Genomic DNA, 22,801 nt, shown 5'->3' with positions numbered 1-22,801 from the left:
GGCGCAGTGGTTAAGAATCTGCTTGCCAATGCGGGGGACATGAGCTCAAACCCTGGTCCGGGAGGATCCCACATGCCATGGAGCAACTAAGCCCGTGGGCCACCACTACTGAGCCCACATGCCACAACTACTGAAGCCTGTGTGCCTGGAGCCCATGCTCTGCAACAAGAGAAGCCACTGCAATGAGAAACCCGTGCACCACAACAAAGAGTAGCCCCCGCTCACCCCGCAACTAGAGAAAGCCTGTGCGCAGCAACGAAGACCCAACACAGCCAAAAATAAATAAATGAATAAATTAATTAATAAAATAAAAAGATAACTTAGGATTTACTCTCTTAACAACTTTCATATGTAACATACAGTGGTGTTAGTTATATTAATCATGTTGTACATTGAATCCCTAGTACTTACTTTCTTATACCTGAATGTTTGTAACTTTTGACCACCTTCATCCAGTTCCCCTCCCCCAACCCTCACCTTCATCCAGTTCCCCTCCCCCTAACCCCCACCTCTGGTAACCATAAATCTGATCTCTTTCTTTTATTATAAGTTTGTTTTTGTTTGTTTGTTTTTTGTTTTTTGCGGTACGTGGGCCTCTCACTGTTGTGGCCTCTCCCGTTGCAGAGCACAGGCTCCGGACGCGCAGGCTCAGCGGCCATGGCTCACGGGCCCAGCCGCTCCGTGGCATGTGGGATCTTCCCGGACCGGGGCACGAACCCGTGTCCCCTGCATCGGCAGGCGGACTCTCAACCACTGCGCCACCAGGGAGGCCCGAGTTTGTTTGTTTTTGAAGTGTAACTGACTTACAACACTCTGATGGTTCCTGGTGCACAACATAGTGATTCCATCTTTCTATACATTACAAAATGATCACAATAAGTAGTTAACGTCTGTCACCATACAAAGATAATACATTATTATTGACTATACTCCCCACTCGGTACATTTCATACCTGTGACTCATTTATTTTGTAACTGGAAGTTTGTACCTCTTAACCTCACTCACCTATTTGTCTCCTCCCCTCTGGCAACCAGCTGTTTGTTCTCTATATCTATGCCTCTGTTTTCTTATGTTTATTCATTTGTTTTTTAGATTTCACATGTAAGTGAAATCATACAGTATATACAGTATTCACTTGGCATAATACCCTGTAGGTCCAACCATGTTGTTGCAAATGGCAAAATTACATTCCTTTTTATGGATGAGTAACATTCCATTATTATATACCATAACTTCTTATCCTTTCATCTATTGATGGGTATGAAGTTTGCTTCCATATCTTGACTATTGTAAATACTGCTGTAATGAACATAGGGATGAATGTGTGTTTTCGAATTAGTATTTTTGTTTTCTTCAGATAAATATCCAGGGGCGGAATTGCTGGATTTTATAGAACTTATTTTTTTACTTTTTGAGGAACCTCCATACTGTTTTGTTTTTTATTTTATAATTTTTAAAAATTGAGGAATATTTTATTTACAATGTTGTTCCATACTGTTTTTCATAGCAGTTGCACCAATTTACATTCCCACCAACAGTGCACAGGGGTTCCTCACCAACACTTTTTTTATGTGATCTTTTTGATAATAGCCATTCTGAAAGATGTGAGGTGATATTTCATGGTTTTGATTTGCTTTTCCCTGATGATTAGTGATGTTGAACATCTTTTGATGTGCCTGTTGGCCATCTGCATTTCTTCTTTGGAAAAATGTCTATTCAGGTCTTCTCATTTTCAATTGGGTTGTTTTTTTGATACTGAGTTGTTTGAGCTGTTTATATATTTTGGATATTAACCCCTGTCAGTCATCATTTGCCAACATTTTATCCCATTGTGTAGGTTGTCTTTGTCTTTTCATTTTGTCAGTGATTTCCTTTGCTGTGTAAAAGATTTTAAGTTTAATTGGGTCCAATTTATTTACTTTTGCTTTTATTTCCTTTGCCTTAGGAGACAGATCCAAAAAATTACTACACCTTATGTCAGAGTGTTCTGCCTATGTTTGCTTTTAGGGGTTGTAGGGTTTCAAGTCTTACATTTAGGCATTTAATCCATTTTGCATTTATTTTTGTATATGCTGTGGGGAAATGTTCTAATCCCATTGTTTTATATGTAGTTATCCAGTTTTCCCAGCAGCATTTATTGAAGAAAATGTCTTATCTCCATTGTATATTCTTGCCTCCTTTGTCATAGATTAATTGACCATAGGTGCATAAGTTTATTTCTGTGCTCTCTCTTCTGTTCCAATGAACCTATGTGTCTGTGTGCCAGTACCATGCTGTTTTGATTACTGTAGTTTTGTAGTATAATCTGAAGTCTGGGAGGGTGATACCTCCAGATTTTTTAATTTTTCTCAAGATTGTTTTGGGCAATTTGGGGTCATTTGTGGTTCCATATTTTAGGATTATTTCTTATAGTTGGGTGAAAAATGTCCCAGGTATTTTGATAGTGATTGCATTAAATCTGTAGATTGTTCTGGGTAGTATGGCCATTTTAACAATATTCTTCCAATCCAAGGGCTCAGGATAACTTTCCATTTCTTTGGATCATTTCCTTTATCAATGTTTTATAATTTTCAGTGTATAGGTCTTTCACTTCCTTGGTTAAGTTTATTCCTAGGTATTTTATTCTTTTTGAGGTGATTTTAAATGGGAGTTTTAAAACTTTATGATAGTTCATTATTAGTGTATAGAAGAGCAACAGATTTCTGTATATTAATCTTATATCCTGAAACTTTGCTGAGTTCATTTATTAGTTCTAGTAGTTTTTGGGTGGAGACTTTAGGGTTTTCTATATAAAGTATCATGTCATCTGCAAATAGTGACAGTTTTACTTCTTCCCTTCCAATTTGCATGCCTTTTTTTTTTCTTGTCTGGTTACTGTGGCTAGGACTTCAATACAGTGTTAAATAGAAGTGGCAACAGTGGGCATCCTTGTCCTGTTCCTGAATTTAGAGGAAAGTCTTTCAGCTTTTCACCATTGAATGGGATGTTAGCTGTGGGTTTCTCACAAATGGCATTTATAATGTTGAGATATAATCTCACCCACTTGCATGAGATTTTTATCATGAATGGGTATTGAATTTTGTCAAATGCCTTTTCTGGTCTATGGAGATGATCATGTGATTTATCCCTCCTTTTGTTAATGTGACGTATCACACCAATTGATTTGCAAATATTGAACCGTCCTTGTGTCCCTGGAATAAATCCAACTTAATCATGGTGTATGATCCTTTTTTTTTGCTGTACGCAGGCCTCTCACTGCTGCGGTGTCTCCCGCTGTGGAGCACAGGCTCCAGACGCGCAGGCTCAGTGGCCATGGCTCACGGGCCCAGCCGCTTCGTGGCACGTGGGATCCTCCTGGACCGGGGCACGAACCCGTGTCCCCTGCATCGGCAGGCGGACTCCCAACCACTGCGCCACCAGGGAAGCCCTATGATCCTTTTTACATATTCTTGGATTTGGTTTGCTAATATTTTGTTGAGGATTTTTGCATTTATATTAATCAAAGATACTGGCCTGTAATTTTCTTTCTGTAGTGTCTTTGTCTGGTTATTATATGAGGGTAATTGTGGCCTTGTAGAATGAATTTGGGAGTGTTCCGTCCTCTTCAGTTTTTTGAAGTGGTTTGGGAAGGAAGGTACTTTTTCTTCTTTATATATCTGGTAGATTTTCCCTATGAAGCTGTCTGGTCCTGGACTTTTGTTTGCTGGAATTTTTTTCTTACAAATTCAATTTCACTACTAGTGATTGGTCTGTTCAAATTGTCTGTTTCTTCCTGATTCATTTTTGGCAGTTGTGTGTTTCTAGAAATTAGTCCATTTTTCTAGGTTGTCCAGTCTGTTGGCATATAACCGTTCATAGTCTTTTTTATGATTTTCTGTATCTCTGTGGTATTGGTTGTTAGTTCTCCTCCTTCATTTATTATTTATTTGGGTCCTCTCTCTTTTTTTCATGAGCCTGGCTAAAGGTTTATCAATTTTATTTACTTTTAAAACAACCCAGCTCTTGGCTTCCTCTTTTCTTTTTTTTGTTCTCTATTTTATTTCCTCTCTGATTATTATTTCCTTCCTTCTGTCGACTTTGGGCTTTGTTTGTTCTTCTTTTTCTAATTCCTTTAGGTGGTAGCCTAGGTGGTTTGAGATTTTCTTGTGTCTTCTTTTTTTTTTGGCCACGCCATGTAGCATGTGGGCTCTTAGTTCCCCTGACCAGGAATCAGACCTGTGCCTCCTACAGTGGAAGCATGAAGTCTTAACCACTGGACCACCAGGGAAGTCCTGAGATTTTATTTCTTGAGGAAGGTCTGTATCACTATAAACTACCATCCTAAACTCTTCTTCCTGCATTCCATAGATTTTGGAGTGTTGTGTTTCCATTTTCGTTTGCCTCAAGGTATTTTCTCATTTTCTCTCCTTTTTAAAAAAACTGTGTTTATTTTATTTATTTGTTTTTGGCTGCATTGGGTCTTCGTTTCTGCGTGCAGGCTTTCTCTATTTGCGGCAACTGGGGGCTACTCTTCGTTGCAGTGCACGGGCTTCTCATTGTGGTGGTTTCTCTTGTTGCAGAGCACAGGTTCTAGGCACACAGGCTTCAGTAGTTGTGGCTCACGGGCTCTAGAGCACAGGCTCAGTGGTTGTGGCACATGGGCTTAGTTGCTCCACGACATGTGGGATCTTCCTGGACCAGGGCTCGAGCCCATGTCCCCTGCATTGGCAGGCAGATTCTTAAGCACTGTGCCACCAAGGAAGTCCCTCATTTTCTCTTTGATTTCTTCATTAACCCTTGGTTTTTTAGTCACATGTTGTTTAGTCTCAAAATGTTTATTGTTTTCCCATTTTTCTTTTTGCAATTGATTTCTAGTTTCATACTGTTGTGGTCAAAATATATTTGATATAATTTTTATCCTCTTAAAAATCTGAGACTCGTTTGGCAGCCTAGGTAGAATGTGATCTATCCTGGATGATATTCCATGTGCAATTGAAAAGAATATATATTATGCTGTTTTTGCATGGAATGTCTTGTAGAAGTCTGTTTACTCCAACTAGTCCATTGTGTCATTTAAGACCAAGTTGCCTTATTGATTTTCTATCTGGATGATTTATACATTGATGTAAGTGGGGAATTAAAGTTCCCTACTATTATTATATAATTGTCAATTTCTCCTTTTTATGTCTGTTAGTATTTGCTTTAGGTATTTAGGTGCTCCTGTATTAGGTGCTTGTATGTTAACAAGTGTAATAATAACCGCTTCTTTTATTGCTCCCTTTATCGTTATATAATACCCTTCTTTGTCTTTTGTTATAGCCTTTGTTTTAAAGTCTTTTTTATCTGATATGAGGATTGCTACCCTTACTTTCTTGTTGTTTCCATTTGCATGAAGTATATTTTTCCATCCCCTCACTTTCAGTCTGTGTGCCTTTAGCTCTGAAGTAAGTCTCTTGTTTACAGTGTATAGAAGGGTCTATCTACCCTATGTGTTTTGATCAGAGTATTTAGTCCACTAGCATTTAAAGTAATTATTGATAGTTATGTACTTACTGGCATTTTGTTTGTTTTCCAGTTGCTTTGTAGTTCTCTGTTCATTACTTCTTTCTGTTTCTTCTCTTTTGGTTTGATGATTTTCTTTCATAGTATGCTTGTGCTCTATTATTTTCAGTTTTTTGTATCTATAGTAGGTTTTTGATATTTGGTTACCATGGGGTTCATATATGTTGACCTGTAACTATATCTACTGGTAGTCATTCAAGTTGAAACACATTCTAAAAGATCTATATTTTCTCTTCCCTCCCCCACATTCTGTGGTTCTGATGTCATCTTTTATACCATCATGCTTATCCTTTAACTGTTTATTATAGTTATAGTTGCTTTGTAAATTTTTTATCTTTTAATCTTCATACTGTCTTAAGTGGTTGATCTTTAGTCCCTACTATATATTTGCCTTTCCTAGTGGGATATTCCCTTTTCTATAGATTCTTCTTTTTGACTTGAGGAAGAACTTTTAACATTTCTCTTGGTAGACATAGTAATGATGGACATTTTTAAGTTTTTACTCGTCTGAGAAGTTCTTTTTCTCTCCTTCTATGCTAAAGGATAATCTTATTGGGTAAAGTACACTAGGTTGCAAGATTTTCCCTTTTAGGACTTTGAATATATCATGCCCCTTTTGGCCTGCAAAGTTTCTGCAAGGAAATTATGGAATAACCTTGTGGGGATTCCTTTGTATATGACTCTGTTTTTCTCTTGCTAACTTTAAATTCTCTCTTTAACTTTTGCCATTTTAATTATATGTCTTGGTTTGGATATGTTTCGGTTCATTTTGTTTGGAACCCTCTGTGCTTCCTGTACCTGGATATATGTTTCTTTCTTCAAGTTAGGGATGTTTTCTGCCATAATTTCCTCAAGTACATCTTTTAAAATAAATTTATTTTATTTTATTTTTGGCTGCATTAGGTCTTTGTTGCTGTGGGCGGGCTTTCTCTAGTTGTGGTTGCGGGGGCTTCTCATTGTGGTGGCTTCTCTTGTTGCGGAGCACGGGCTCTAGGCACGTGGGCTTCAGTAGTTCTGGCACAGGGCTCAGTAGTTGTGGATCACAGGCTCTAGAATGCAGGCTCAGTAGTTGTAGCACACAGGCTTAGTTCCTCTGTGGCATGTGGGATATTCCTGGACCACAGCTCGAACCCGTGTCCCTTGCATTGGCAGGCAGATTCTTTTTTTTTAAACATCTTTATTGGAGTATAATTGTTTTACAATGGTGTGTTAGTTTCTGCTTTATAACAAACTGAATCAGTTATACATATACATATGTTCCCATATCTCCTCCCTCTTGCATCTCCCTCTCTCCCACCCTCCCTATCCCACCAATACAGGTGGTCACAAAGCACCGAGTTGATCTCCCTGTTTATACAGCTACTTCCCACTAGCTATCTATTTTACGTTTCGTAGTGTATATATGTCCATGCCACTCTCTCACTTTGTCACAGCTTACACTTCCCCCTCCCCATATCCCCAAGTCCATTCTCTAGTAGGTCTATGTCTTTATTCCCGTCTTACCCCTAGATTCTTCATGACATTTTTTCTTAAAGTCCATATATATGTGTTAGCATACGGTATTTGTCTTTCTCTTTCTGACTTACTTCACTCTGTGTGACAGACTCTAGGTCCATCCACCTCACTACAAATAACTCAATTTCATTTATTTTTATGGCTGAGTAATATTCCATTGTATATATGTGCCACATCTTCTTTATCCATTCATCTGATGATGGACACTTAGGTTGTTTCCATCTGCTGGCTATTGTAAATAGAGCTGCAATGAACATTTTGATACATGACTCTTTTTGAATTATGGTTTTCTCAGGGTATATGCGCAGTAGTGGGATTGCTGGGTCATACGGTAGTTCTATTTGTAGTTTTGTAAGGAACCTCCATACTGTTCTCCATAGTGGCTGTACCAGTTCACATTCCCACCAGCAGTGCAAGAGTGTTCCCTTTTCTCCACACCCTCTCGAGCATTTATTGTTTCTAGATTTTTTGATGATGGCCATTCTGACTGGTGTGAGATGATATCTCATTGTAGTTTTCATTTGCACTTCTGTAATGATTAATGATGTTGAGACTCCTTTCATGTTTTTGTTGGCAATCTGTATATCTTCTTTGGAGAAATGTCTATCTAGGTCTTCTGCCATTTCTGGATTGGGTTGTTTGTTTTTTTGTTATTGAGCTGCATGAGCTGCTAATAAATTTTGGAGATTAATCCTTTGTCAGTTGCTTCATTTGCAAATATTTTCTCCTATTCTGAGGGTTGTCTTTTGATCTTGTTTATGGTTTCCTTTGCCATGCAAAAGCTTTGAAGTTTCATTAGGTCCCATTGTTTATTTTTGATTTTATTTCCATTTCTCTAGGAGGTGGGTCAAAAACGATCTTCCTGTGATTTAGGTCATAGAGTGTTCTACCTATGTTTTCCTCTAAGAGTTTGATAGTTTCTGGTCTTACATTTACGTCTTTAATCCATATTGAGTTCATTTTTGTGTATGGTGTAAGGGAGTGATCTAATCTCGTACTTTTACATGTACCTGTCCAGTTTTCCCAGCACCACTTATTGAAGAGGCTGTCCTTTCTCCACTGTACATTCCTGCCTCCTTTATCAAAGATAAGGTGACCATATGTGCATGGGTTTATCTCTGGGCTTTCTATCCTGTTCCATTGATCTATATTTCTGTTTTTGTGCCAGTACCATACTGTCTTGATTACTGACGCTTTGTAGTATAGTCTGAAGTCAGAGAGCCTGATTCCTCCAGCTCCGTTTTTCGTTCTAAGATTGCTTTGGCTATTCGGGGTCTTTTGTGTTTCCATACAGATTGTGAAATATTTTGTTCTAGTTCTGTAAAAAATGCCAGTGGTAGTTTGATAGGGATTGCATTGAATCTGTAGATTGCTTTGGGTAGTAGAGTCATTTTCACAATGTTGATTCTTCCAATCCATAACATAGTATACCTCTCCATCTATTTGTATCATCTTTAATTTCTCTCATCAGTGTCTTATAATTTTCTGAATACACGTCTTTTGTCTCCTTAGGTAGGTTTATTCCTAGCTATTTTATTCTTTTTGTTGCAATGGTAAATGGGAGAGTTTTCTTGATTTCACTTTCAGATTTTTCATCATTAGTGTACAGGAATGCCAGATATTTCTGTGCATTAATTTTGTATCCTGCTACTTTACCAAATTCATTGATTAGTTCTAGTAGCTTTCTGGTAGCATCTTTAGGATTCTCTATGTATAGTATCATGTCATCTGCAAACAGTGACAGCTTTACTTCTTCTTTTCCGATTTGGATTCCTTTTATTTCCTTTTCTTCTCTGATTGCTGTGGCTAAAACTTCCAAAACTATGTTGAATAAGAGTGGTGAGAGTGGGCAACCTTGTCTTCTTCCTGATCTTAGTGGAAATGGTTTCAGTTTTTCACCATTGAGGATGATGTTGGCTGTGGGTTTGTCATATATAGCCTTTATTATGTTGAGGAAAGTTCCCTCTGTGCCTACTTTCTGCAGGGTTTTTATCATAAATGGGTGTTGAATTTTGTCGAAATCTTTCTCTGCATCTATTGAGATGATCATGTGGTTTTTCTCCTTCAGTTTGTTAATTTGGTGTATCACGTTGATTTGCATATATTGAAGAATCCTTGCATTCCTGGAATAAACCCCACTTGATCATGGTGTATGATCCTTTTAATGTGCTGTTGGATTCTGTTTGCTAGTATTTTGTTGAGGATTTTTGCATTTGTGTTCATCAGTGATATTGGCCTGTAGTTTTCTTTCTTTGTGACATCCTTGTCTGGTTTTTGGTATCAGGGTGATGGTGGCCTCGTAGAATGAGTTTGGGAGTGTTCCTTCCTCTGCTATATTTTGGAAGAGTTTGAGAGGGATAGGTGTTAGCTCTTCTCTAAATGTTTGATAGAATTCGCCTGTGAATTCATCTGGTCCTGGGCTTTTGTTTGCCTGAAGATTTTAAATCACATTTTCAATTTCAGTGCTTGTGATTGGTCTGGTCATATTTTCTATTTCTTCCTGATTCAGTCTCAGCAGGTTGTACATTTCTAAAACTTTATCCATTTCTTTCAGGTTGCCCATTTTATTGGCATAATGTTGCTTGTAGTAATGTCTCATGAACTTTTCTATTTCTGCAGCATCAGTTGTTACTTCTCATTTTTCATTTCTAATTCTATTGATTTGTGTCTTCCTTTTTTTCTTGATGAGTCTGGCTAATGGTTTATCAATTTTTTTATCTTCTCAAAGAACCAGCTTTTAGTTTTATTGATCTTTGCTATCGTTTCCTTCATTGCTTTTTCATTTATTTCTGATCTGATCTTTATGATTTATTTCTTTCTGCTAACTTTGGGGGTTTTTGTTCTTTCTCTAATTGCTTTTGGTGCAAGGTTAGCTTGTTTATTTGAGGTGTTTTCTGTTTCTTAAGGTAGGATTGTATTGCTTTAAACTTCCCTCTTAGAACTGCTTTTGCTGCATCCCATAGGTTTTGGGTTGTCGTGTCTCCATTGCCATTTGTTTCTAGGTATTTTTTGAATTCCTCTTTGATTTCTTCAGTGATCACTTACTTATTAAGTAGTGTATTGTTTAACCTCCATGTGTTTGTATTTTTTACAGATCTTTTCCTGTAATTGATACCTAGTCTCATAGCGTTGTGGTCGGAAAAGATACTTGATACAATTTCAGTTGTCTTAAATTTACCAAGACTTGCTTTGTGACCTAAGATATGATCTATCCTGGAGAATGTTCCATGAGCACTTGAGAAAAATGTGTATTCTTTTGTTTTTGGATGGAATGTCCTATAAATATCAATTAAGTCCATGTTGTTTAATGTATCATTTAAAGCTTGTGTTTCCTTATTTATTTTCATTTTGGATGATCTGTCCATTGATGAAAGTGGGGTGTTAAAGTTCCCTACTATGCATGTGTTACTGTCAATTTCCCCTTTTATGGCTGTTAGCATTTGCCTGATGTTTTGAGGTGCTCCTATGTTGGGTTCATAAATATTTACAATTGTTATTTCTTCTTCTTGGATCGATTCCTTGATCATTATGTAGTGTCCTTCTTTGTCTCTTGTAATAGTCTTTATTTTAAAGTCTATTTTGTCTGATATGAGAATTGCTACTCCAGCTTTCTTTTGGTTTCCATTTGCATGGAATATCTTTTTCCATCCCCTCACTTTCAGTCTGTATGTGTCTCTAGGTCTGAAGTGGGTCTCTTGTAGACAGCATATATATGGGTCTTGTTTTTGTATCCATTCAGCCAGTCTGTGTCTTTTGGTGGGAGCATTTAATCATTTACATTCAAGGTAATTATCGATATGTGTGTTCCCATTCCCATTTTCTTAATTGTTTTGATTGTTATTATAGTTCTTTTCCTTCTCTTGTGTGTCTTGCCTAGAGAAAATCCTTTAGCATTTGTTGTAAAGCTGGTTTGGTGGTGCTGAACTCTCTCAACTTTTGCTTGTCCGTAAAGGTTTTAATTTCTCCATCAAATCTGAATGAGATCCTTGCTGGATAGAGTAATTTTGGTTGTAGGTTTTTCTCCTTCATCACTTTAAATATGTCCTGCCACTCACTTCTGGCTTGCAGTGTTTCTGCTGAAAGATCAGCTGTTAACCTTATGGGGATTCCCTTGTGTGTTATTTGTTGTTTTTCCCTTGCTGCTTTTAATATGTTTTGTTTGCATTTAATTTTTGACAGTTTGATTAATATGTGTCTTGGCGTGTTTCTCCTGGATTTATCCTGTATGGGACTCTCTGTGCTTCCTGGACTTGATTAACTATTTCCTTTCCCATATTAGGGAAGTTTTCAAGTATAATCTCTTCAAATATTTTCTCAGTCCCTTTTTCTCTTCTTTTTCTAGAACCGTATAATTCGAATGTTGGTGCGTTTAATGTTGTCCCAGAGGTCTCTGAGACTGTCCTCAGTTCTTTTCATTCTTTTTTCTTTATTCTGCTCTGCAGTAGTTATTTCCACTATTTTCTCTTCCAGGTCACTTATCCGTTCTTCTGCCTCAGTTATTCTGCTATTGATCCCATCTAGAGTATTTTTAATTACATTTGTTTTGTTGTTCATCATTACTTGTTTCATCTTTAGTTCTTCTAGGTCCTTGTTAAATGTTTCTTGCATTTTCTCTATTTCCAAGATTTTGGATCATCTTTACTATCATTATTCTGAATTCTTTTTCAGGTAGACTGCCTATTTCCTCTTCATTTGTTAGGTCTAGTGGGGTTTTATCTTGCTCCTTCATCTGCTGTGTGTTTTTCTGTCTTCTCATTTTGCTTATCTTACTGTGTTTGGGGTCTCCTTTTTGCAGGCTGCAGGTTCGTAGTTCCCGTTGTTTTTGGTGCCTGTCCGCAGTGGCTAAAGTTGGTTCAGTGGGTTGTGTAGGCTTCCTAGTGGAGGTGACTAGTGCCTGTGTTCTGGTGGAAGAGGCTGGATCTTGTCTTTCTGGTGGGCAGGTCCACATCTGGTGGTGTGTTTTGGGGTGTCTGTGGCCTTATTATGATTTTAGGCAGCCTCTCTGCTAATGGGTGGGGTTGTGTTCCTGTCTTGCTAGTTGTTTGGCATAGGGTGTCCAGCACTGTAGCTTGCTGGTCGTTGAGTGAAGCTGGGTGCTGGTGTTGAGATGGAGATTTCTGGGAGATTTTTGCCATTTGATATTATGTGGAGCTGGGAGGTCTCTTGTGGACCAGTGTCCTGAAGTTGGCTCTCCCACCTCAGAGGCACAGCACTGACTCCTGGCTGCAGCACCAAGAGCCTTTCATCCACATGGCTCAGAATAAAAGGGAGAAAAAGTAGAAAGAGAGAAAGAAAGAACGAACAAAAGAAAGAAAGAAAGAAAGAGAAGGAAGGAAAGAAGGAAAGAAAAAGGAAGGAAGGAAGGAAAAGAAAGAAAGAAAGACAATAAAATAAAATAAAGATTAAATAAAATAAAGTAAGGTAAAATAAAATAGTTATTAAAATAAAAAATAAGAAAAATTTTTAAAAGGAAAAAAAAACAAACAAAATGGATAGTACCCTAGGACTAATGGTGAAAGCAAAGCTATACAGACAAAATCTCACACAGAAGCATACACATACACACTCACAAAAAGAGGAAAAGGGGAAGAAATCATAAATCTTGCTGTCAAAGTCCACCTCCTCAATTTGGGATGATTCGTTGTCTATTCATGTATTCCACAGATGCAGGGTACGTCAAGTTGATTGTGGAGCTTTAATTCGCTGCTTCTGAGGCTGCTGGGAGAGATTTCCTTTTCTCCTCTTTGTTCGCACAGCTCCCGAGGCTCAACTTTGGATTTGGCCCCGCCTCTGCGTGTAGGTCACTGGAGGGCGTTTGTTCTTTGCTCAGACAGGACAGGGTTAAAGGAGCAGCTGAGTCGGGGGCTCTGGCTCACTCAGGCCAGGGGGAGGGAGGGGTGCGGATGCGGGTGAGCGGCAGCAGAGGCCGGCGGGACGTTGCACCAGCCTGAGGCGCGCCGTGCATTTTCCCAGGGAAGTTGTCCCTGCATCCCAGGACCCTGGCAGTGGCAGCTGCACAGGCTCCCCAGAAGGGAGGTGTGGATAGTGACCTGTGCTCGCACACAGGCTTCTTGGTGACAGCAGCAGCAGCCTTAGTGTCTCATGCCCGTCTCTGGGGTCCGTGCTGTTAGGCACGGCTCGCGCCCATCTGTGGAGGTCCTTTAAGCAGCGCTCTTAATCCCCTCTTCTCTCGCACCGGGAAACAAAGAGGGAAGAAAAAGTCTCTTGCCTCTTCGGCAGGTCCAGACTTTTCCCCGGACTCCCTCCCAGCTAGCCGTGGTGCACCAACCCCCTGCAGGCTGTGTTCACGACGCCAACCCCAGTCCTCTCCCGGCGCTCCCACCGAAGCCCGAGCCTCAGCTCCCAGCCCCGCCCACTCTGGCAGGTGAGCAGACAAGCCTCGGGCTGGTGAGTGCTGGTTGGCACTGATCCTCTGTGCGCGAATCTCTCCGCTTTGCCCTCCGCACCCCTGTTGCTGTGCTCTCCTCCACAGCACCGAAGCTCCCCCCTCCACCACCCGCAGTCTCTGACCACGATGGGGCTTCCTAGTGTGTGGAAACCTTTCCTCCTTCACAGCTCCCTCCCACTGGTGCAGGTCCTGTCCCTATTCTTTTGTCTTTGTTTATTCTTTTTTCTTTTGCCCTACCCAGGTACGTGTGGAGTTTCTTGCCTTTTGGGAGGTCTGAGGACTTCTGCCGGCATTCAGTAGGTGTTCTGTAGGAGTTGTTCCACGTGTAGATGTATTTCTGGGGTATCTGTGGCTCCCCACAGATCACGCGGTAAGACACGGTGATCTCCGCGTCTTACTCTTCCACCATTTTCCCCGTCCTGGCAGGCGGATTCTTAACCACTGTGCCACCAGGGAAGCCCTCTCAAGTACATTTTTGATCCTCTTCTCTCTCTCTTCTCCTCTTGGTACCCCTATAATGTGAATCCTCATAAGCTTAATGTTATCCCGAGATCTCTAAAACTGTTTTCATTAAAATTCTTTTTGTTTTCTAATTGGGTGATTTCCATTACTGTATCTTCTAGATCAGTTATACATTCTTGTGTATCATTCGGTCTGTTATCCATTCCTTCTAGTGTTTTTTATAATTATATTGCATCTATTGAATTCATTTCAGTATTTGTTTGGGTATCTGTTATATTTTGTAGTTCCTTGTTAAAGTGTTCACTGCGTGCATAAATCCTTAACCTAATTCATTTAATATTTTAATGACCAGTATGTTCAATTCTTCATCTGGTAAATTACTTATTTCTATTATTATTTTCAGGGGTTTTCCCTTACTCTTTAAAAAAAATTTATTATATTGGAATATAGGTGATATGTTAGTTTCAGGTCTACAGCACAGTGATTCAGTTATACATATACATATATACATCCTTTTTCAGATTCTTTTTCCATATAGATTATTACAGATTATTGAATAGAATTCCCTGTGCTATACAGTAGGGCCTTGTTGATTATCTATGTTATATATAGTGTATCTGTTAATCCCGACGTCCTAATTTATCCCTCCCCAAGCCCCACCTTTGCACTTTGGTAACCATAAATTTGTTTTTTAGGTCTGTGAGTCTGTTTCTGTTTTGTGAATAAGTTCATTTGTATCAATTTTTTTTAGATTCCAAATATAAGCAGTATCATATATTGCCCTTCTCTGTCTGACTGACTTCACTTCCTATGGTAATCTCCAGGTCCATCCATGTTGCTGCAAATGGCATTATTTCATTCTGTTTAATGTTTGAGTAGTATTCCATTGTATATATTTACCACATCTTCTTTATCCATGCATCTGTTGATGGACATTTAGGTTGCTTCCATGTCTTGGCTGTAGCAAACAGCACTGCAGTGAATATTGGGTTGCGTGTATACTTTTGAACTGTGGTTTTCTCTGGATATACGTGCAGGGGTGGGATTGCTGTGTCATATGGTAGTTCTGTTTTTAGTTTTTTGAGGAACCTCCATACTTTTCTCCATAGTAGCTATACCAATTTTCATTCCCACCAACAGTGTAGGAGGGTTCACTTTTCTTCACACCTTCTCCAGCATTTATTCCTTGTAGATTTTTTTGATAATGGCCATTCTGATCGGTGTGAGGTGATACCTCATTGTAGTTTTGATTTGCAGTTCTCTAATAATTAGTGATGTTGAGTATCATGTGCTTCTCCACCATCTGTATGTCTTCTTTGGAGAGATGTCTATTTAGATCTTCTGCCAATTTCTTATTGGGTTGTTTATTTGGTATTGAGCTGTTTGCAAATTTTTGAGATAAATCCCTTGTCAGTTACATTGTTTGAAAATATTTTCTCCCATTCCATGGGTTGTATTTTTGTTTTGTTTATGGTTTTCCTTACTGTGCAAAAGCTTTTAAGTTTAGTTAGGTCCCATTTGTTTATTTTTATTTTCATTATTCTAGAAGGTGGAACAAAAAAGATATTGCTGCAATTTAGGTCATAGAGTGTTCTGCCTGTTTTCCTCTAAGAGTTTTATAGTATCTGGTTTTACATTTAGGTCTTTAATCCATTTTGAGTTTATTTTTGTATATGGTGTTAAGCTGTCCAGTTTTCCCAGAACAATTTATTGAAGAGACTGTCTTTTCTCCACTGTATATTCTTGCCTCTTTTGTCATAGATTAATTGACCATAAGTGTGTGGGTTTATTTCTGGGCTTTCTGTCCTTTTTCATTGATCTGTGTTTTTGTTTTTGTGCCAGTACCATACTGTTTTGATGACCGTAGCTTTGTAGTATAGCCCGAAGTCAGAGAGGCTGATTCCTCCAGCTCTAGCTTTTTCTTTCTCAGGATTGCTTTGGCTATTTGGGGTCTTTTATATCTCCATACAAATTTTAAAACATTTTGTTTTGGTTCTGTGAAAAATGCCATTGGTAATTTGATAGGGATTGCTCTGAATCTGTAGATTGCCTTGGGCAGTACAGTTATTTTAACAGTAGTGATTCTTGCAATTCAAGAACACTGTATATCTTTCCATGCTTGTGTTATCTTCAATTTCTTTCATCAGCATCTTTCCTTTCATCAGCATCTTATAGTTTTTGGAATACAGGTCTTTTGCCTCCTTAAGTAGGTTTATTCCTAGGTATTTTATTCTTGTTGATACAGTGGTGAATAGGATTGTTTCTTTAATTTCTCTTTCTGATCTTTCATTGTTAGAAATGCAACAGATTTCTGTGTGTTAATTTTGTATCCTGAAACTTTACTGAATTCATTGATGAGCTCTAGTAGTTTTCTGGTAGCATCTTTAGGATTTTCAATGTATAGTATCATGTCATCTGCAAACAGTGACAGTTTACTTTTTCTTTTCAAATTTGGATTCCTTTTCTTTCTTATTCTTCTCTGATTACCATGGCTAGGACTTCCAAAACCATATTGAGTGAAAGTGGACCTCCTTGTATTGTTCCTGATCTTAGAGAAAATGCTTTCAGTTTTTCACTTTTGATTATGATGTTAGATGTAGGCTTTTCATATATGGCCTTTATTATGTTGAGGTATGTTCCCTCTGTGCCCACTTTCTGGAGAGTTTTTATCATAAAAGGATGTTGAATTTTGTCAAAAGCTTTTTCTGCATCTATTGAGATGATAATATTGGTTTTTTATTCTTCATTTTGTTAATGTGGTGTATCACAGTGATTGACTTATGGATATTGAAAAATACTTGCATCCCTGTGATAAATCCCAGTTGATTGTTGTGTGCGATCCTTTTATGTATTGTTGGATTCAGCTTGGTAGTATTTTGTCAAGGATTTTTGCATCTATATTCATTAGTGATATTGGCCTGTAATTTTCTTTTATTTGTGGTACCGTTGTCTGGTTTTGGTATCAGAGTGATGGTTGCCTCATAGAATGAGTTTGGGAGTGTTCCTTCCTCTGTAATTTTGTGGAAGAGTTTCAGAAGGATAGGTGTTAACTCTTCTCTAATTGTTTGATAGAATTCACCTAGTCCTAGACTTTTGTTGGGAGTTTTAAAATCACAGTTTCAATTTCAGTGCTTGTCATAGGTCTGTCCATATTTTCTACTTCTGACTGGCTCAGTCTTGGGAAATTTTACCTTTCTAAGAATTTGTCCACATCTTCTAGGTTGTCCATTTTATTGGCATATACTTGCTTGTAGTAGTCTTCTATGAGCCTTTGTATTTCTGTGGTGCCTGCTGTAACTTCTTTTTCATTTCTAATTTTATTGATTTGAGCCCTCTCTTTTTTCTTGATGAGTCTGGCTAAAGCTTTATCAATTTTGTTTATCTTTTCAAAGAACCAGCTTTTAGTTTCATTGATCTTTTCTATTGTTTTCCTTGTCTCTATTTCATTTATTTCTGGTATGACTTTTATGATTTCTTTCCTTCTACTCACCTTGGGTTTTGTTTGTTTTTCTTTCTCTACTTCCTTTAGGTGTATGATTACATTGTATATTTGAGATTTTTCTTGTTTCCTGAGGTGAGATTGTATTGCTGTTAACTTCCTTCTTAGAACTGCTTTTACTGTGTGTCATAGGTTTGGGATCGTCATGCTTCAGTTGTCATTTGTCTGTATGTATTTTTTGACTTCCTCTGTGATTTCTTCAGTGATCCATTTGTTTTTTTCATACCATATTTTTTTAGCCTCCACCTGTTTGTGTGTTTTTTTGCAGTTTCTTTCTTTCAGTTGATTTCAAATCTCATAGCATTGTGGTCAGAAAAGATACTTAATATGATTTCAACTTGCTTACATTTTTGGAGGCTTGCTTTATGTCCCAGCATGTGATATATCCTGGAGAATGTTCATGTGCAGTTGGAAAGAATGTGTATTCTGCTGCTTTTGGATGGAATGCTCTATAAATATCAACTAAATCCATCTGGTCTAATTTGTCATTTAAGGCCTGTGTTTCATTATTAATTTTCTGTCTGGATGATCTGTCCATTGATATAAGTGGGGTGTTAAAGACCCCCACTATTATTGGGTTACTGTTGATTTCTCCTTTTATGACTGTTAGCATTTGCCTTATATTTTGGGGTACTCCTATGTTGGATGCATATGTATTTATTATTGTTATATTTTCTTCTTGGTTTATGCCTTGATCATTGTGTAGTGTTCTTTGTCTTTTGTAACAGTCTTTATGTTAAAGTCTATTTTGTCTGATAAGAGTGTTGCAACTCGGCTTCCTTCTGCTTTCCATTTTCATGGAATACCTTTTTGCATCTGCTGGCTTTCAGTCTGTATGTGGCCCTAGATCTGAAGTGGGTCTTTTGTAGACAGCATACACATGGGTCTTCTTTTTGTATCCATTCAGCCAGTCTGTATCTTTTGTTTGGAGCATTAAATCCATTTGCATTTTCGGTAATTACTGATATGTAAGTTCTTATTGCCATTTTGTTAATTGTTTTGGGTTTGTTTCTTTTTTAAAAAAATTTTTTATTTGTTTGTTTTTGGCTGTGTTGGGTCTTCATTTCTGTGCAAGGGCTTTCTCTAGTTGTGGCAAGCAGGGGCCACTCACTATCGTGGCCTCTCTTGTTGCGGAGCACAGGCTCCAGATGCGCAGGCTCAGTAGTTGTGGCTCACGGGCCTAGTTCCTCTGTGGCATGTGAGATCTTCCCAGACCAGGGCTCGAACCCATATCCCCTGCATTATCAGGCAGATTCTCAACCACTGTGCCACCAGGGAAGCCCTTGGGTTTGTTTTTGTAAGTGTTTTTTCTTTCCTTCCTCTTTTGTTCTCTTGTTATCTGATGATTATCTTTATTGTTGTGTTTGGATTCCTTTTTCTTTTTTGTGTATATATCTATTGTAAATTTTTGCTTTGTGGTTACCATGAGGTTTTGACATAGCAGTCTATCAGTATACGAGATTGTTTTAAGTTGCCAGTCTCTTAATTTCAAATGCATTTCCAATAACCTGCATTTGTACTCTCCTCTTCTCATGATTACTGGTTTTGATATCATATTTGTGTGTGAATAATTTTCTACCTTTACTCTATGTTTGCCTTTACCAGTGAGCTTTCCCATTTGTCATTTTCTTGTGTCTAGTTGTGAGCTTTCCTTTTCCACCTAGAGAAGTTCCTTTATCAATTGTTGTGAAGCTGGTATGGTGATGATGAATTCCCTTAGCTTTTGCTTGTCTGTAAGACTTTTGATTTCTCCACTGAATCTGAACAAGAGCCTTCCTGGGTAGAGTGTTCTTGGTTGTAGGACTTTCCCTTACATCACTTTATTATTATTATTTTTTTGAATTTTATTTTATTTTTTTATACAGCATGTTCTTATTAGTCATCAATTTTATACACATCAGTGTATACATGTCAATCCCAATCGCCCAATTCATCACACCACCACCTCCACCCACCTGCTGCTTCACCCCCTTGGTGTTCCATACATTTGTTCTCTACATCTGTGTCTCAATTTCTGCCCTGCAAACCAGTTCATCTATACCATTTTTCTAGGTTCCACATATATGAGTTAATATACGATATCTGTTTTTCTCTCTCTGACTTACTTCACGCTGTATGACAGTCTCTAGATCCATCCACGTCTCAACAAATGACGGAATTTTGTTCCTTTTTATGGTTGAGTAGTATTCCATTGTATACATGTACCGCCTTATCCATTCATCTGTCAATGGGAATTTAGGTTGCTTCCATGACCTGGCTATTGTAAATAGTGCTGCAGTGAACAAAGTGGTGCATGTGTGTTTTTGAATTATGATTTTCTCTGGGTATATGCCCAGTAGTGGGATTTCTGGATCATAGGGTCATTCTATTTTTAGTTTTTTAAGGAACCTCCATACTGTTCTCCATAGTGGCTGTATCAATTTACATTCCCACCAACAGTGCAAGAGGGTTCCCTTTTCTCCACACCCTCTCCAGCACTTGTTGTTTGTAGATTTTCTGATGATGCCCATTCTAACTGGTGTGAGGTGATACCTCAGTGTAGTTTTGATTTGCATTTCTCTAATAATTAGTGATGTTGAGCAGCTTTTTATGTGCTTCTTGGCCATTTGTATGTCTTCTTTGGAGAGATGTCTGTTTAGGTCTTCTGCCCATTTTTAGATTGGGTTGTTTGTTTTTTTAATACTGAACTGCATGAGCTGTTTATATATTTTGGAGATTAATCCTTCATCCGTTCATTTGTTTTCAAATAGTTTCTCCCATTCTGAGGGTTGTCTTTTCGTCTTGTTTATGGTTTCCTTTGCTGTACAAAAGCTTTGAAGTTTCATTAGGTCCCATTTGTTTATTTTTATTTCCATTACTCTAGGATGTGGATCAAAAATGATATTGCTGTGATTTATGTCAAAGAGTGTTCTTTGGGGCTTCCCTGGTGGAGCAGTGGTTGAGAGTCAGCCTGCTGATGCAGGGAACACGGGTTCATGCCCCAGTCCGGGAAGATCCCACATGCCGTGGAGAGCCTAGGCCTGTGAGCCATGGCTGCTGAGCCTGTGCATCCGGAGCCTGTGCTCTGCAACGGGAGAGGCCACAACAGCGAGAGGCCCGTGTACTGCAAAAACAAAAACAGAGTGTTCTTCCTATGTTTTCCTCTAAGAGTTTCATAGTGTCTGGTCTTACATTTAGGTGTCTAATCCATTTTCAGTTTATTTCTGTGTATGGTACTAGGGAGTGTTCTAATTTCATTCTTTTACATGTAGTTGTCCAGTTTTCCCAGCACCACTTATTGAAGAGACTGTCTTTTCTCCATTGTATATCCTTGCCTCCTTTGTCATAGATTAGTTGACCGTAGGTTGCGTGGGTTTATCTCTGGGATTTCTATCCTGTCCCATTGATCTGTATTTCTGTTTTTGTGCCAGTACGATATTGTCTTGATGACTGTAGCTTTGTAGTATAGTCTGAAGTCAGGGAGTCTGATTCCTCCAGCTCTGCTTTCTTCCCTCAAGACTGCTTTGACTGTTTGGGGTCTTTTGTGTCTCCACACAAATTTGAAGATTTTTTGTTCTAGTTCTGTAAAAAAAATGCCATTGGTAATTTGATAGGGATTGCATTGAATCTGTAGATTGCTTTGGGTAGTATAGTCATTTTCACAATATTGATTCTTCCAATCCAAGACTATGATATATCTCTCCATCTGTTCGTATCATCTTTAATTTCTTTCATCAGTGTCTTATAGCTTTCTGCATACAGGTCTTTTGTCTCCCTAGGTAGGTTTATTCCTGGGTATTTTGTTTTGTTGCAATGGTAAATGGGAGTGTTTTCTTAATTTCTTTTTCAGATTTTTCATCATTAGTATATAGGAATGCAAGAGATTTCTGTGCATTAATTTTGTATCCTGCTACTTTACAAAATTCATTGATTAGCTCTAGTAGTTTTCTGGTGGCATCTTTAGGATTCTCTATGTACAGTATCATGTCATGTGCAAACAGTGACAGTTTTACCTCTTTTTTTCCAATTTGTATTCCTTTTATTTCTTCTCTGATTGCCGTGGCTAGGACTTCCAAAACCACGTTGAATAATAGTGGTGAGAGTGGACGTCCTTGTCTTGTTCCTGATCTTAGAGGAATTGCTTTCAGTTTTTCACCATTGAGAATGATGTTTGCTGTGGGTTTGTCATATATGGCCTTTATTATGTTGAGATAAGATCCCTCAATGCCCAGTTTCTGGAGAGTTTTTATCATAAATTGCTATTGAGTTTTGTCAAAAACTTTTTCTGCATCTATTTAGATGATCATATGGTTTTTAATCTTCAATTTGTTAATATGGTGTATCACATTGATTGATTTGCATATATTGAAGAATCCTTGCCTCCCTGGGATAAATCCCACTTGATCATGGTTTATGGTCCTTTTAATGTGTTGTTGGATTCTTTTTGCTAGTATTTTGTTGAGGATTTTTGCATTTATATTCATCAGTGATATTGGTCTGTAATTTTCTTTTTTTGTAGTGTCTTAGTCTGGTTTCAGTATCAGGGTGATGGTGGCCCCATAGAGTGAGTTTGGGAGTGTTCCTTCTGCTGCAGTTTTTTGGAAGAGATTGAGAAGGATGGGTGTTAGCTCCTGTCTAAATGTTTTATAGAATTCACCTGTGAAGCCGTTTGGCCTGAACTTTTGTTTGTTGGAAGATTTTTAATCACAGTTTCAATTTCATTACTTGTGATTGGTCTGTTCATATTTTCTATTTCTTCCTGGTTCAGTCTTGGAAGGTTATACGTTTCTAAGAATTTGTCCATTTCTTCCAGGTTGTCCATTTTATTGGCATAGAGATGCTTGTAGTAGTCTCTTAGGATGCTTTGTACTTCTGTGGTGTCTGTTGTAACTTCTCCTTTTTCATTTCTAATTTTATTAAGTCCTCTCCCTCTTTTTCTTGATGAGTCTGGCTAATGGTTTATCAATTTTGTTTTATCTTCTCAAGGAACCAGCTTTTAGTTTTATTGATCTTTGCTATTGTTTTCTTTGTTTCTATTTCATTTATTTCTGGTCTGATCTTTATGATTTCTTTCCTTCCGCTAACTTTGGGTTTTGTTTGTTCTTCTTTCTCTAGTTCCTTTAGGTGTAATGTTAGATTGTTTGATATTTTTCTTGTTTCTTGAGGTAGGCTTATATAGCTATAAACTTCCCTCTTAGAACTGCTTTTGCTGCATCCCATAGGTTTTGGATCGTCATGTTTTCATTGTCATTTTTCTCTAGGTATTTTTTGATTTCCTCTTTGATTTCTTCAGTGATCTCTTGGTTATTTAGTAACTTATTGTTTAGCCTCCATGTGTTTGTGTTTTTTATGTTTTTTTCCCTGAAATTCATTTCTAATCTCCTAGCCTTGTGGT

The sequence above is a fragment of the Orcinus orca genome, chromosome 12, assembly GCF_937001465.1.
Source record: "Orcinus orca chromosome 12, mOrcOrc1.1, whole genome shotgun sequence".
In the NCBI taxonomy this organism is placed as follows: domain Eukaryota; kingdom Metazoa; phylum Chordata; class Mammalia; order Artiodactyla; family Delphinidae; genus Orcinus; species Orcinus orca.
The sequence above is the reverse complement of the archived record's forward strand: the minus strand, read 5'-3'. Positions refer to the sequence as shown.